Below are 12075 nucleotides of genomic sequence, written 5' to 3' on the forward strand. Positions count from 1 at the left end.
GAAACTGTAACTCTAATCAAACACAGTATGTCTATTTTTTTCTGTGCTGCAAGCTAATGTTGTACAACAACGTCTCCGTCTTTTTATATGAATGAAATTACAGCATGCATTAAAAAATAGAGATAAGCACATCGTGCGGTTCTACTCAAAGCTTCATTTTTGATGCTAAATGGACGCACATAAACATGTTAATTAGTGGCATATTTGAACTGGTTGGTGAACACAGACTGGATATGTACAGCATTAGCACAGCATTTGTATTGATGGAGGAGCACAAACGATGGATAGAAACTGGAAGGAGGGAAGGAAATGCTCCCTGTAGAACCTGATCATTTCATTCCGCAGCCATCGTATAATCAAAGAAACAGCACATTAGCAATCAGCAGAGGAAAATAAACAGATGAAACCACGACCGCTTTCAACAGGCTCATATTGCTAACACGCTTGATACGCCATGTGTTTGTACATCAACAGCAGAAAACCACACATCTGGACGCAAACTGATGAAACCGCAGCAATACTCATGCTGAGTCAAAACCACTGCAAAAAAAATAAAAAATCACCTCATTCATACTCACTGTATTTTTCTACAATTACAGTACAATTATGCAACATGTGGAACCATTACCAACGGATTTCTTTGTTACTATTTTAGGTTTTTTATAACAGCACATAGAAAATCAACTGGCACAATCTTTAGCAATGGCGATATCTGCTATCCCGAATTTAATACGCTGTAGGGATCATTTTTCCTAATTTTATTTAAGGCTATAGTCGGAGAAAGTTGTCCAGCGTGACCTTCAACCCTCCACTGGCCACGACCTCGCCTTCACCCTCGGTAGCCATATATTGGTGATTGTGTGTGTGTGTGTGTGTGTGCTGGGGGGGGCATCTAGGCCTGAGGAGGTTAATAAAAAAGCCACATCTATCTACCTATTAATATTTGAACATATATCCTTATAAGCTAGTGTCTGGTTGACAAGAGGAGGAAGAAATGTCTGTAGTGCACACTGAAGTCACACCGCCCCAAGTGGCTTAATTAGGCTAACTAATTAGCTAGCACTATAGTGAAGATACATTGAAGGAAATGGAGCTTGCAAAAAGGAAACACACAGTTCAAACACCCACGGCGTGACGTGCACAGCTTATAATCGACATTATAAACTAAACTGTCTTGGAAACCGGAGGAAGGGGAGGATGTTGAGGAGGGGTTCTGCGGTAGCTCCTTCAACACGTGGTCTTCCCCTTCCTCCCAGCATGGGCAAAGCACCTGCCACACACACACACACACACACACATACACGAGCAAGAAAGCGGACACACACAACGATATGCAAATGAGGCAGCTTCGTCTTCTACAAGAAGATTTCTATTTTTTGTGTACTCACTCCTCTGTAGCTCGCGGATCCGCCTCTCCTTTCTGGCGTCGTCGTCACATCGATTTCAACCATTTTTCCTGATGTTATCATTATTACATTTTCTTGTTCTTCTACTTTACATCTCCAACAAATCGACAGCTGTGTTCCACTCTTTTTTTCTCCATAAAGAGAAGCATGCCTACTTCAGCATTCACACCACAGTCCCCCACCTCTCTCTTCTTCCGACGCCACAGGTTTTTTGACCTCTTCGGGTTTCTTTGTGGTATCTTAAAAAAAAAAAAGTCCTTGTCATTTCCGTGGACACCCACGCTCACGTGCACACGCGCAGAAACGCACACACCCCGGTGTCCGGTAAAGCGTAAACGTGACTGTATCCGAACCGCATCGCTCAGAATCCGCGTTTAAACAAAATAATAGGCTACTGTACAGTTGGAACCACGTTAACGATGATAATCCAGCGAATACAAAGGCAACACGTCAATTTAACGTTGCTACACCAGCACCGAGTGCTCCGTGCAACTAAATCGGAAACCCCCGGTGGCCGTTCCCCGAGTTTCGCGGTGTTACCACGAGCGGGCTGGGGCTGAGGGAGACCAAGCAGGGCTGCTGCGGAGAGTGTGGGCTCTTTAAGGCATTAAGTGTTGTGTGTGTGTGCATGGACTCAAGTTTTCAAATTAATCTGCCAGTTTGGCACACTCTTTGTATAACGGGCGAGGCGTGTCACCCCGCGTCCCCGGTACACATTTTAATATTGGTGAGACGCGCTGACCTCCCGTTCACCCCGAGCACAGCCAAGCCCCCCTCTCTCTCTCCCTCCCTTTTCCACACCCTTTCTTTCCGCTCTTTCCACCTCTCTCTCTCTCTTCTCTCCCTCATTCCCTCTTTTTGTCATTTTGTTCTTTACCCTTCCCTCTCTCTCTCCGTCATACTCAATTCAGCTACAGTCATTACTTTGAAGAAAAATGGTCAGTAGATGCGAAGGGGGGTGGGGTGGGGGGGTTCTTTTTCTTTCTCTCTCACACACAGATTTTTCTTTTCTTCCAGGATCATTTCTCCTTTTCCTTTTGTTGTATACATATAAATGACACCGCCGTGCACGCTGACATGTGAACCCACAGCATAATCGCACCATCACTTCAGAGTCTTATACATGCATATTTCGTAGAAACAAATGTGTTGAATGCAGCTTAGTTCGTATAAACAACCATTTTTAGTGTGATTAACAGGCTTTGAGCCGCGTGGAGATGAGACACAGAGGTATGGGGGATTTATATTGATGTTGTTCGACTGCAACGCTGCGACGAATTTATATCGCGTTAACTGCACACTTCTCAGTACACTTTTCACTAGTAATACTTTCATTATATTTCCGCTTTCTATCACTACCATGTCGGTTAAAGAGAACATATGTGTAGTGTTGTTTCCTCTGTTCAATAAAATTCCATTTTAGGCTACGTGATATTTTTGTGAATAATACCCTATATATTTATATAGATAAAGACATGCGAAGAAAGTGATATTCACGTGTGATGTTTTAGAAGGGCTGTGCACGTGCAAAATGCAATAGATTATTAAAAGTCATGGCCAATAGCTTCACTGTTTGACAGACAACCGACAACCTAAATTGAATTAATTTGGTGAACTCGGGATGAACCTTTGGAGAAAGAAGGAATCTGTAACGTAGTTATTCACCCATTACCTTATGTTGTGTATGTGTGTGTGTTGACCGGGCCAGGCGGAGCCGTGCCAGCCCAGGCCAGCGTGTTTACGTAAATAAACGGATTATTTATTTACTGAATTATCATTTTCCTCTACTGTGGAGACTCATTTCCCCTCCTTTCTGACCCCCTCCTCAGTTGAACCATAAAGCATAGCTCCAACAATATGTGTCCAAATGGTGCTATTTAACAAATTGAGATTAAACAATCTGGAGTTCAGATTGTTTGTCGCATCGTTTGAGGTCAAAGCACTTAGTCAGATCAAACAGCCTTAGCCTTAGTTCGGTTATTCAGCGATCAAAAAATTTTTTATTTTTAAATCTCTATTTATATCACATTTATCATACTTTTCTCACTTGTATCACTCTTTCTTAGGTTCTGTTTCAGATGTCCCCCCCCCCCCCCACACACACACACACACTAACTTTATGTGAATACCCCCTGATATACAGAGCAGAACAAGTTGCCAGTTTGTTAACAGCAATAACAACAAAACAAGTCGAATCTGTACATTTGGTTACTCTCAGGTAGCTGTTAAAAATGTAAGTAGCTTATTTGCTCAACTTTAGAAGAAAGAAATAAAAAGAAAGAAAGAAAGCAGGCAGAGGGATGGAAAGCAGAGGGTTTCAGGGTTGAGGCTCATTTTTCTCAGCTAGAAAAGTAAACGAGGCCAGACATTAATCTTGCTGTGGAAAATCACATATGTAGAGTAATGGATGGTGCGCGAGATAAGAGTTTATTTTTGACAGGGTTGTGTTGATAAGGCTGAGGAGAGGAAGAGCGCTGCTTTGCTAAACTCCCTCTCCAAAATGGTTTGGGGAAATAGGCTATAAATAGCTGTTAGCTCCAAGCACAAAACCACCACTTTAAAACCACTCTCTGGTTATGCACATACACACATACCTCCAGTAACGTGGCACTATTGTTTCCTATAAGACGTATTAATAATACATTTTTCTAACATTATACATTATAGACAGATATTTTTGCATTAAATATAGTGAGGTTGTTGTAAAACAAACCCTTACTATGTTCAAATGCAAAAATATGTCTATACGTCAGGATATAGAGCGAGTCGTCCATTAGCCTGATCCCAGGGTTGGCGGTTCAGTCATCGGCTCCTCCTGTCCATGTGTCGAAGTGCCCTTGAGCATGACACTTATACACCGGTAAGGTTGAAAAGCTCTGTATAAATACAGTCTATTTGACATTGTTAGGCTGTTTTTAGCATTTAATGGCAGGATGTGTCAATAAATGTTATTAGACCGGGTACGTGATATTTATGTCATTAGCTCCCAATATGAATATCATTATAACGGCAGGTTAGTTCATACACATGTGTAAGAATGGTTGTTGCTAATGTAAAAATGAAATGCATTACATTAGGTTGATGTGGGGATGTTTGAGCCATTAGTGTTTTTTTTTTATTCAAAATGACCATGCCTAGTTTCAACTGCATGTGGTAATATTACGCATTTTTTATTTTGTTTACCCTTTTCCTTCACCTCAGTGAAGTAATCTTTGCCCATGATGAAAATATCAAACGTGATCATTGAAAAGAAAGTCACTCCATATGAAATACAAATGTTAGTCGGTGTGAATAAAATGTATAGCCAAACACCTGCACACCCCCACCCACCCATCCATGTCACCGAATACCTTCCCTCCCACCACCACCTTCAACCCCTCCATTTTTCCTGTCTTTCTTTTCTCTTCATCTCTCTGTCTTTGTACATTGCGGCAGCAGGAGAAGCGTTGCTTTTGTTACCGGGGAAGGGAAGGGGTCAGGCCTTCACCTCTCCTTTGCCTCATGCTATCATTTCTCTCATCTGTACCCCCTCCCTACCTCTGCTCCTTTTACTCCCTCCCTCCCTCTTTTTTCCCTTTGACATGCAGCAATTGGTCGAGAGTCGAGTGAGTGAGGAGAGGCGAGGGCGGAACTCACGCACGACGGTGAACTTTTGACCCTTCAACTCCATGAACCTTCGGCTGGCTATTAGCTCGGACATCCACCCAGGCTGTTCTCTTGATAATAACCCTGGATTCGTTTTGCTCCTCCCTTTTAAGAAAGAGAGAAACAGAGACAGTATAGGCTATTAGGTATTAATTCACTTGGTAGCTTGAATGTTGTCCAGTTTTTGTGCTTCTGCCTAACCCAACTGCAAAAGACAACGACAGTTCTGACAGTTGTGTATTTTAACAGCGAGGGAGACACGGGAGGTTGTTGCTGGTTATCGTCGGTTAGGATTCAAAAGGACGGGGGCGCGTAGTGGGAGGGGGTAGGAACAGGGTGGGGCTCGCAGGGGCTCTCGGGCTGGATCTCGCTGTCCTACTGGTCTGAAGCGGGCTCTGGTGGCGGCGCGAGAGAGCTGCATTCTATGGGAAAATATAATCATCTGGCACGCATTGAAACCATGGGATGGCGATTAAAATAAACTGGAAAACGGCTAAAACTCATTCATTCATGTTTGGGGGCGGAAAACCTTCAAAAGCATGGGGAGTGGCGCCGTCAGGACAACAAAAAGCTACTACTATCACACTACTACTGCTGTTAGAGCAGCAACGGAGACACCTAATAATTATTATTATTAGTAGCCTAGTAGCAGTAGTATATTTCCCCCCATTGCTCCTACTAATAATACCGTAAATAGTAAGACCTATATAGAAGTTGCTATTTAAACTGACAATAGCACTGGATTGATTTGTATTAATAATATCCTTCATTTAACATATTCTTTTAATAATAACACAGCTATAGCTGTACCTTTTCTATCAATAACGCCCAAGTAGCCTAGCAAGCTTACCTATGAATGACTTTTAACATGCTGTTTCTTAAGCCAACATCTAACTATAGTCTCTCTGTTAGAGTGTGTGGCCCAGGCGTAGCTTACATTGAACATGGCATAACCTGAAAAATAAACATGATACCCGCCCATGACCTGGGTAACTTTAAATATTTGCAAGGTTATCGGCTTGTCATAACCCATCGCCAAGGCAAACAAAACTATTTTGGTTTTATCCAGGCTTTCTTACCAGTCTCAAAAAGCGGCACTGATAAAGGTTTTTATTGACTTTACCCAATCAACCTTGGTTTCCCTTCATTTCGAGCATTCAACATTTATGACGGTGGTCATTCGGTGCAGGTTAATTTATACAGACAAGTGTGTCACCCGTTTTCTAAAATCTGTGGTAAATATATTTATTTTTTCTCCACTAATGATATTATGCCATTTTGTATTATAATTAATCGTGTGCTTAAAACCATGATTTTTGGTGGTTGGCTTGGTTGAACTGTCGGGTTACCACTGTGTATTTACCGAGCCAGCCTGATTTAAATTGTGGAAGTTTTTAGTTTGTCTGAGGTAAACTTCCCTCCCTTCTGACCCGGATGTGGGGAACACTGCCAGATAAATAAAAGCAGCCAGTTGTTGAATCCTTTCCCCTTTGTTGTTGAAGTAAACACACACGCATGGGGAGTAGTAAGGTGCTGTAAGCTTTCTTCCCTCTCCTGCGCCTGCGCGGCAGTCTCCTCGTGCGTGGCTCGAGCCTGTCTACTGACCTGGCGGTGACTCCTGCTCATACATTATTCATGAGGTGTGGCCGCGCGGTTCACCCCTATCAGTATGCAGAAGACATTAGGCTTCGCAAATTCATTCTGATTACGTAAAGCAATCACATGAGATGCTGCGACCGAAAAAAGGGGGGAAAGATCGGAGTCAGGAGTATGTGTGTGTGTGTGTGGTTGCAGGGGACATGGATATTGTAACTGCTTCATCCTATATCTCCAATCCACTAAATGATATTCTTCTGTGTAAATATAAATACGCAGCAAATAGCCCAAAATTTAACAAAATCGCCTCCAATGATCAGTTTGGGGCTGAGCAAAAAGCACCGCAAGTGTTGCACGCCGATGGTTTCTGTGAAAACACACACAGGCTCTTCCCATGCCTGGGTCATTCACCTTTCGTTCTCTCTCAGCTCTCTCATGCCCTAGTAAACCCACAAACACAAGAAAGCACACCCCACGTACTCCCACATACAGCCCGCGACTATCTCACACAGACAAACACACCTTTGCCAATGCAATAAAAAAGGGCCATTCGCAATAGTCAGGCTACTCACCCCACTCATCATCACCAACACAGAGACTGTAAAGCCAAACTCAGCGCCTTCTCAAAGCCTCGACAGGTTCAAAGGAGCAGCATGCCCGTACACATAATACACATAATACACACAATGCTGAGGAGAAGCGGATCTGCATGCTGGAGCTGCGCTGTGTACATACACGGGAAACAGATGACACACACAGAAAAAACAAAGGAGCCCATATAGAGCTGCTGCTGCGCCTTCCCATGTCACAGCCTCTCTCACTTATCCCGACAAGAAAAGGAACTACATTTGTGTCACGCGTGTCATGCCCCGTCCCTGTGTGTGTGTGTGTGTTGAGAGGCCGGGGACGGGGGGGGGGGGGGGGGGGGTTCTGGTGCTGGTGGGGGTGTTCCTGTATCATCATTAAAAGGAGGAAGTTGATGAAAAATGAAATGGGGAGTTTTTTCGCCTTCCTGTTTACTGAACTGAAACTTCCTCAAGGACCCAGGCCGCTCCCGTGACAAACACGCACACACACTCTCACACACATACGTGTAGATATGGGTGGGGGGTACAAAATAATGTCGTGCTGGAAAAAAGGTTGACTGCATAACATACTCACAAAAACATGTACTGGACTGAGCTATATGCAAGGTGAATTATTATTATTATTATTGGTTTGTTTTGGTCTATTTTGTTTTAGAATGGAATAGGTAATACAGCTGTGGTCTGTAGAATTGTAGAATAATAACATGCTTAGAAAAAGTAAAAATAAACATCCTATGAAAGCCCTAGAAAAAGTAAGTAAGCAGACCTTTAGTTTTTGGAGCGGAAAACACTTGACTATTTTTACGGGCAAATTATCTTATTCAGATAGCGTAAATGATAATAGCATACGTTATTTCCACATTATTACAAAACACAGCCTGAAAAGAAAGAGTTGTTTCTTTTTTCAGAAGCACAAATTTAAATTGAACAAAGTCAAATATGTGGTGGCGTCTGTTGTAATGAAATTAACCTTTTCCCATTATCTGACAGAGAAAACGTTTACTTTTTTAGAAGAAGATGGTCTTAACTTTTTGTCTCTCCACTGGTGTCCGAATAATTTATGGTATCCCGAGCATGACTCTAAATAACATTCTTGTGAAGCTTGTGAGAAATCATTGTGATGGCAGAGGGCAGTGCCAGGAATCCCCAGCCTGAAAATGCATTGGGGCAGGCTGGCTTCACACCTAAAGTGTACATTATAAATGACAGTTTGAGAGCAGAGCGGGAGAATCCTCATCTCTTATTAGCGGAGTGCAGAGGACCCCGGATTAACTGTGTGGTCGTGGCGAGGAGAAATACACTCATACGTGAAGTACAGTATAAAGTATAAATAGGCTTTCTGTAAGAACAGATTTAGTTTAGGTTTACTTACACCGTGAAATACTTATATAGGCCAAAATAATAATTAAAAACTTCATTTGAGAGAGTTAATTAAAGTGAAAAATCAAATCAAATACAATTAGGCCTACTTTAAAAATATTAGTACATGGACACACGTTTGGTGAAAGGTTCCTAAAACAAAATAAAATACCCATATTGTGACACAAAATAGACTGTGTCAGAATATTACAATGAAATCCCCTTAAAACTAGACCCACATTTTGACGGGAATTCAAGGTCCACTACTACCTTTTTTTTCGTAGCTTTCTGCCGCATCCCACGTTCTTCCTTTGCGGATGGAGTCTATATTGTGTTATATTTTCTGAAATAAAATTTTCGCTGCCAACTTATTTCAAAGATACATGTCTGATTTGAGTAAAAATATTATTATTTAGGAAGTTGTACGCCTATGTCAATGCGGGGAATCATCCCTCTCCACTTTGTATTTGTCGGCGTCTTAAGGTCGCCATGTTTCGGTTGGCCTTAACACAAATTATTGTGACGAAACCCATTTGATCTGCAGTTTAACTACCGGAGATTGGCTGATAACAATCTACCGGGAGCGGTGACGCCGCAGTGATTGAATGTTTTAAAAAACTTTTTGAAACTCCGCTCGATATATACCGAAATGTGAGCGTCCGCCTTGACACTGGACATTAAACAATTTACATGATGGATCTAAGCAATAAAAAGCAAGCGTGCGCGTGGAGAGGACGGCGCCGCGTGACTGGTAGCCGTGCTGTTTGACAGTTTGAGTCCCGCTTCAGACATCAGAGGGAAATAGTGTGGAGAATTAATGAAGATTTACAGGGTCAGTGGAAACAGTAAGAGACTGTACTGATAACACCCCCACCTTCTCCCCTTTTATTTAGGCCTACAAGACAGCCTATAGTTATTTCATTATTTAATAACATCAGATAAAGTTGTTGGTTTCCTTGGCGGCTTTGGCGTCATCGACCAATGACGGTGATTTTTTTGTGTCTAAATACGGTTTACAGCCGTTGACTGTTGATTTCAACGGATAAATTAGGTGTTACATTCTCAAACATGTTACCCCATATTTTCTTCAATTATTAGAGATACAGAGTGTTATTCCTGGTGATTTTAAACGGATATTTGTTGTATTAAGAATTTTATTAGTTTTAGTTTCATTTGTGTATTTTGGAGTTACATGGTTTAACTGTTGCATCATAGAAGTCCATTAGGTTGTTTTAATTGAGGTTTTTGGTATCACGTGGCCTCAGTAGTATTACTTTCTATTACTATTCCATTATTATTAATATTGACAGTCCCACGTGTCTGAACTGGTTTCATTCACTTTGATTTTGAAAAATGAATTTGGGAGCTAAATCTGATTTGAAGGCTGTTAGAATTTCAGTGGCATTAATGAAGAGTTCTGGTGTCGCTAATATTAAGAGGATTTAAGTTTTAGTGGCATACTGTTTTTGTTTCACGTTCACGTCCTCATAAAAAAAGTGTGATTGGTATAGCTTTCGATTAAGAGTTTTGGTTTCATGAAATGTTTAATTGATTCAAGCGCAGAGTTTGCATATCATCAGTGTGTTTTTCAATGTATTATATGGGTGCCCTGCTCTGATAAACAATTTCACTAATATTTGGTACAGATGATAGTTTATGCCCCTTGCCATACAAAATGTCAGTAGCACTTGATATAAAAGCCTTTTAAGACAACAACAAAGCTTAAATTTAGTCTTGAAATTCTGTATTAGAGTTGGTTTAGATCAGGTGTTTTTGTGCCCTCTGATTAAATAATTTAATGGAAGTTTTCTCTGTATGGGGTTAATTCGGAGGCCCTAGCGTCTGGTGGAAGTTTGATTTGATTTACAAGCTTTTCTCCAACAAAGCTTGAGATGAGCACATATACATTGTGTGTGTGTGTGTGTGTGTGTGTGTGTGTGTGTGTGTGTGTGTGTGTGTGTGTGTGTGTGTGTGTGTTTGCTGAGATTCAAACAACAGACAAAATCTCTGGTGTAAAACAACCTGCAAGGACTCTGGTGGTGAGCCCTGGGAATGTTTGTATCCACGACACTTTTTCACTCACACCCATCCTGCCTGGGAAATACAAGGGCGGGGACGGACAAAGATTTTCTTGTACCCAAGGACGTATATGACTACAGGCGGTGTCCTTGTCCATTTACTTCTTGGTTAACGTTAGCACACAGGGACATTTTTCCAGCTCTCAATCCTTTATTTTACGCACACGTAAAAGTGTCAAAACAAACGTACGTTTCCTTTCCAAAAATGCTGCAATAAAAGCCATCAGGGAGGAAATATGAATTCACTTCACAACATGATTGCCATATATTTCCCTGTTATCCAGAGAGATAGAACATAGTCAGATCAGTTCCACATCTTAAAATATCACGCAAACAACAACGAACAACATTTTCTGTTCTGGGTCAGTTCATCAGCCTTATATTAAATGCATTATTCAAGCACTCCAACAAGTCCATATTAAAATTTAAGAAATAAGAACCCCATGGTAAAACCAGAAAATAGTTTTTACGCAGTCTTAACGTCATTCTCACAGCTCACACTTCCTTTTCATTTTACTTTTGTTGAAGTTTAGTATGTTACACACGTACACGCAGGCACACACGGATACACACATAACCTGTACGGATGTAAACCACTCTGTGAACCAACAAGTCTCATGTGTGTCTGTGCGCCATCATTATGCACGCACTAAGACGCATACACACATATATTGGGCGCTACACAAAAGTACACACAACTGCGCTCGTGTACACACGCAGTATCTCACTCCATCTGTGACGCCCCCCACCGTCTCATGGTCCGGACCAGCCGCAACAACGAATCTCAAATAGGCCTATCTTAAATACACCAGAGCTTCGCGGCACTCAGCTAGCGCATTAATACAGCAGCATTACAGAGTGAGTGAGTGACATGGTAATTACGTAGCTCTCTCTCTCCCTTTACCACCCCCACCCCTCCGCTCTCTACTTAGCCCCCACTTACAGGCAGCCTTCAAACATTACTTACTGTGCGTCCTGCCTCCTTCTCTCTACCGGGTCTCTCCCAGCGTGTAGAACGGCACAGACCGGAGCTCAGTGGGCTCCGCGTGTGAACCGGAGCAGGAACAGCGGCCGGTAGTAGTGGCCTGCTCTCTCTCTCTCACACACACACACACTCCCTCCCTCTCCAGCTCTGTCTCTACTTTACTGACCCCTTTAGGATCCCCGCGAAGCCGTTAAACCGTCACTTGCTTTCTAGAATGTGAAATATATAGTACATTGTCAACTCCCCAAAACCATAAAACTAACTTTATGGACCCCACGTGACCAGAGGAGAGCCAGTGAGAGGTATCAGTCTGAGGCCAGGCCTGATCTTTACGATCCAACTTGTAGATAAAAACCCTCATCCGTTTGACATGTAAATGTCAAAGCTGCCTTCTTTTTATAGTTTGCCCTAAAGCAGAA

General features: G+C 42.1%; 1 protein-coding gene across 11 annotated transcripts in view; it reads right to left on the reverse strand.

Annotated features, from left to right (window-relative positions):
* The window catches only part of hoxb3a (homeobox B3a), a 100059-nt gene that overhangs the window by 64144 nt on the left and 23840 nt on the right, over window positions 1-12075 (reverse strand). For 6 of the 11 annotated variants that reach the window (XM_044182157.1, XM_044182156.1, XM_044182155.1 and 3 more), the window contains one exon: window positions 5043-5156. The exons of 1 other annotated variant lie outside the window; for it this stretch is intronic. The gene's annotated coding sequence lies outside the window, so the exon portion shown is untranslated. Of the gene's footprint in view, window positions 1-1388; window positions 2204-5042; window positions 5157-7219; window positions 7354-11638; window positions 11787-12075 lie in introns of those variants that run through there. 4 more of the 11 variants (XM_044182160.1, XM_044182163.1, XM_044182161.1 and 1 more) reach the window with 4 other exon arrangements.

The sequence above is a fragment of the Siniperca chuatsi genome, linkage group LG21, assembly GCF_020085105.1.
Source record: "Siniperca chuatsi isolate FFG_IHB_CAS linkage group LG21, ASM2008510v1, whole genome shotgun sequence".
NCBI classification, from domain to species: Eukaryota; Metazoa; Chordata; class Actinopteri; order Centrarchiformes; family Sinipercidae; genus Siniperca; species Siniperca chuatsi.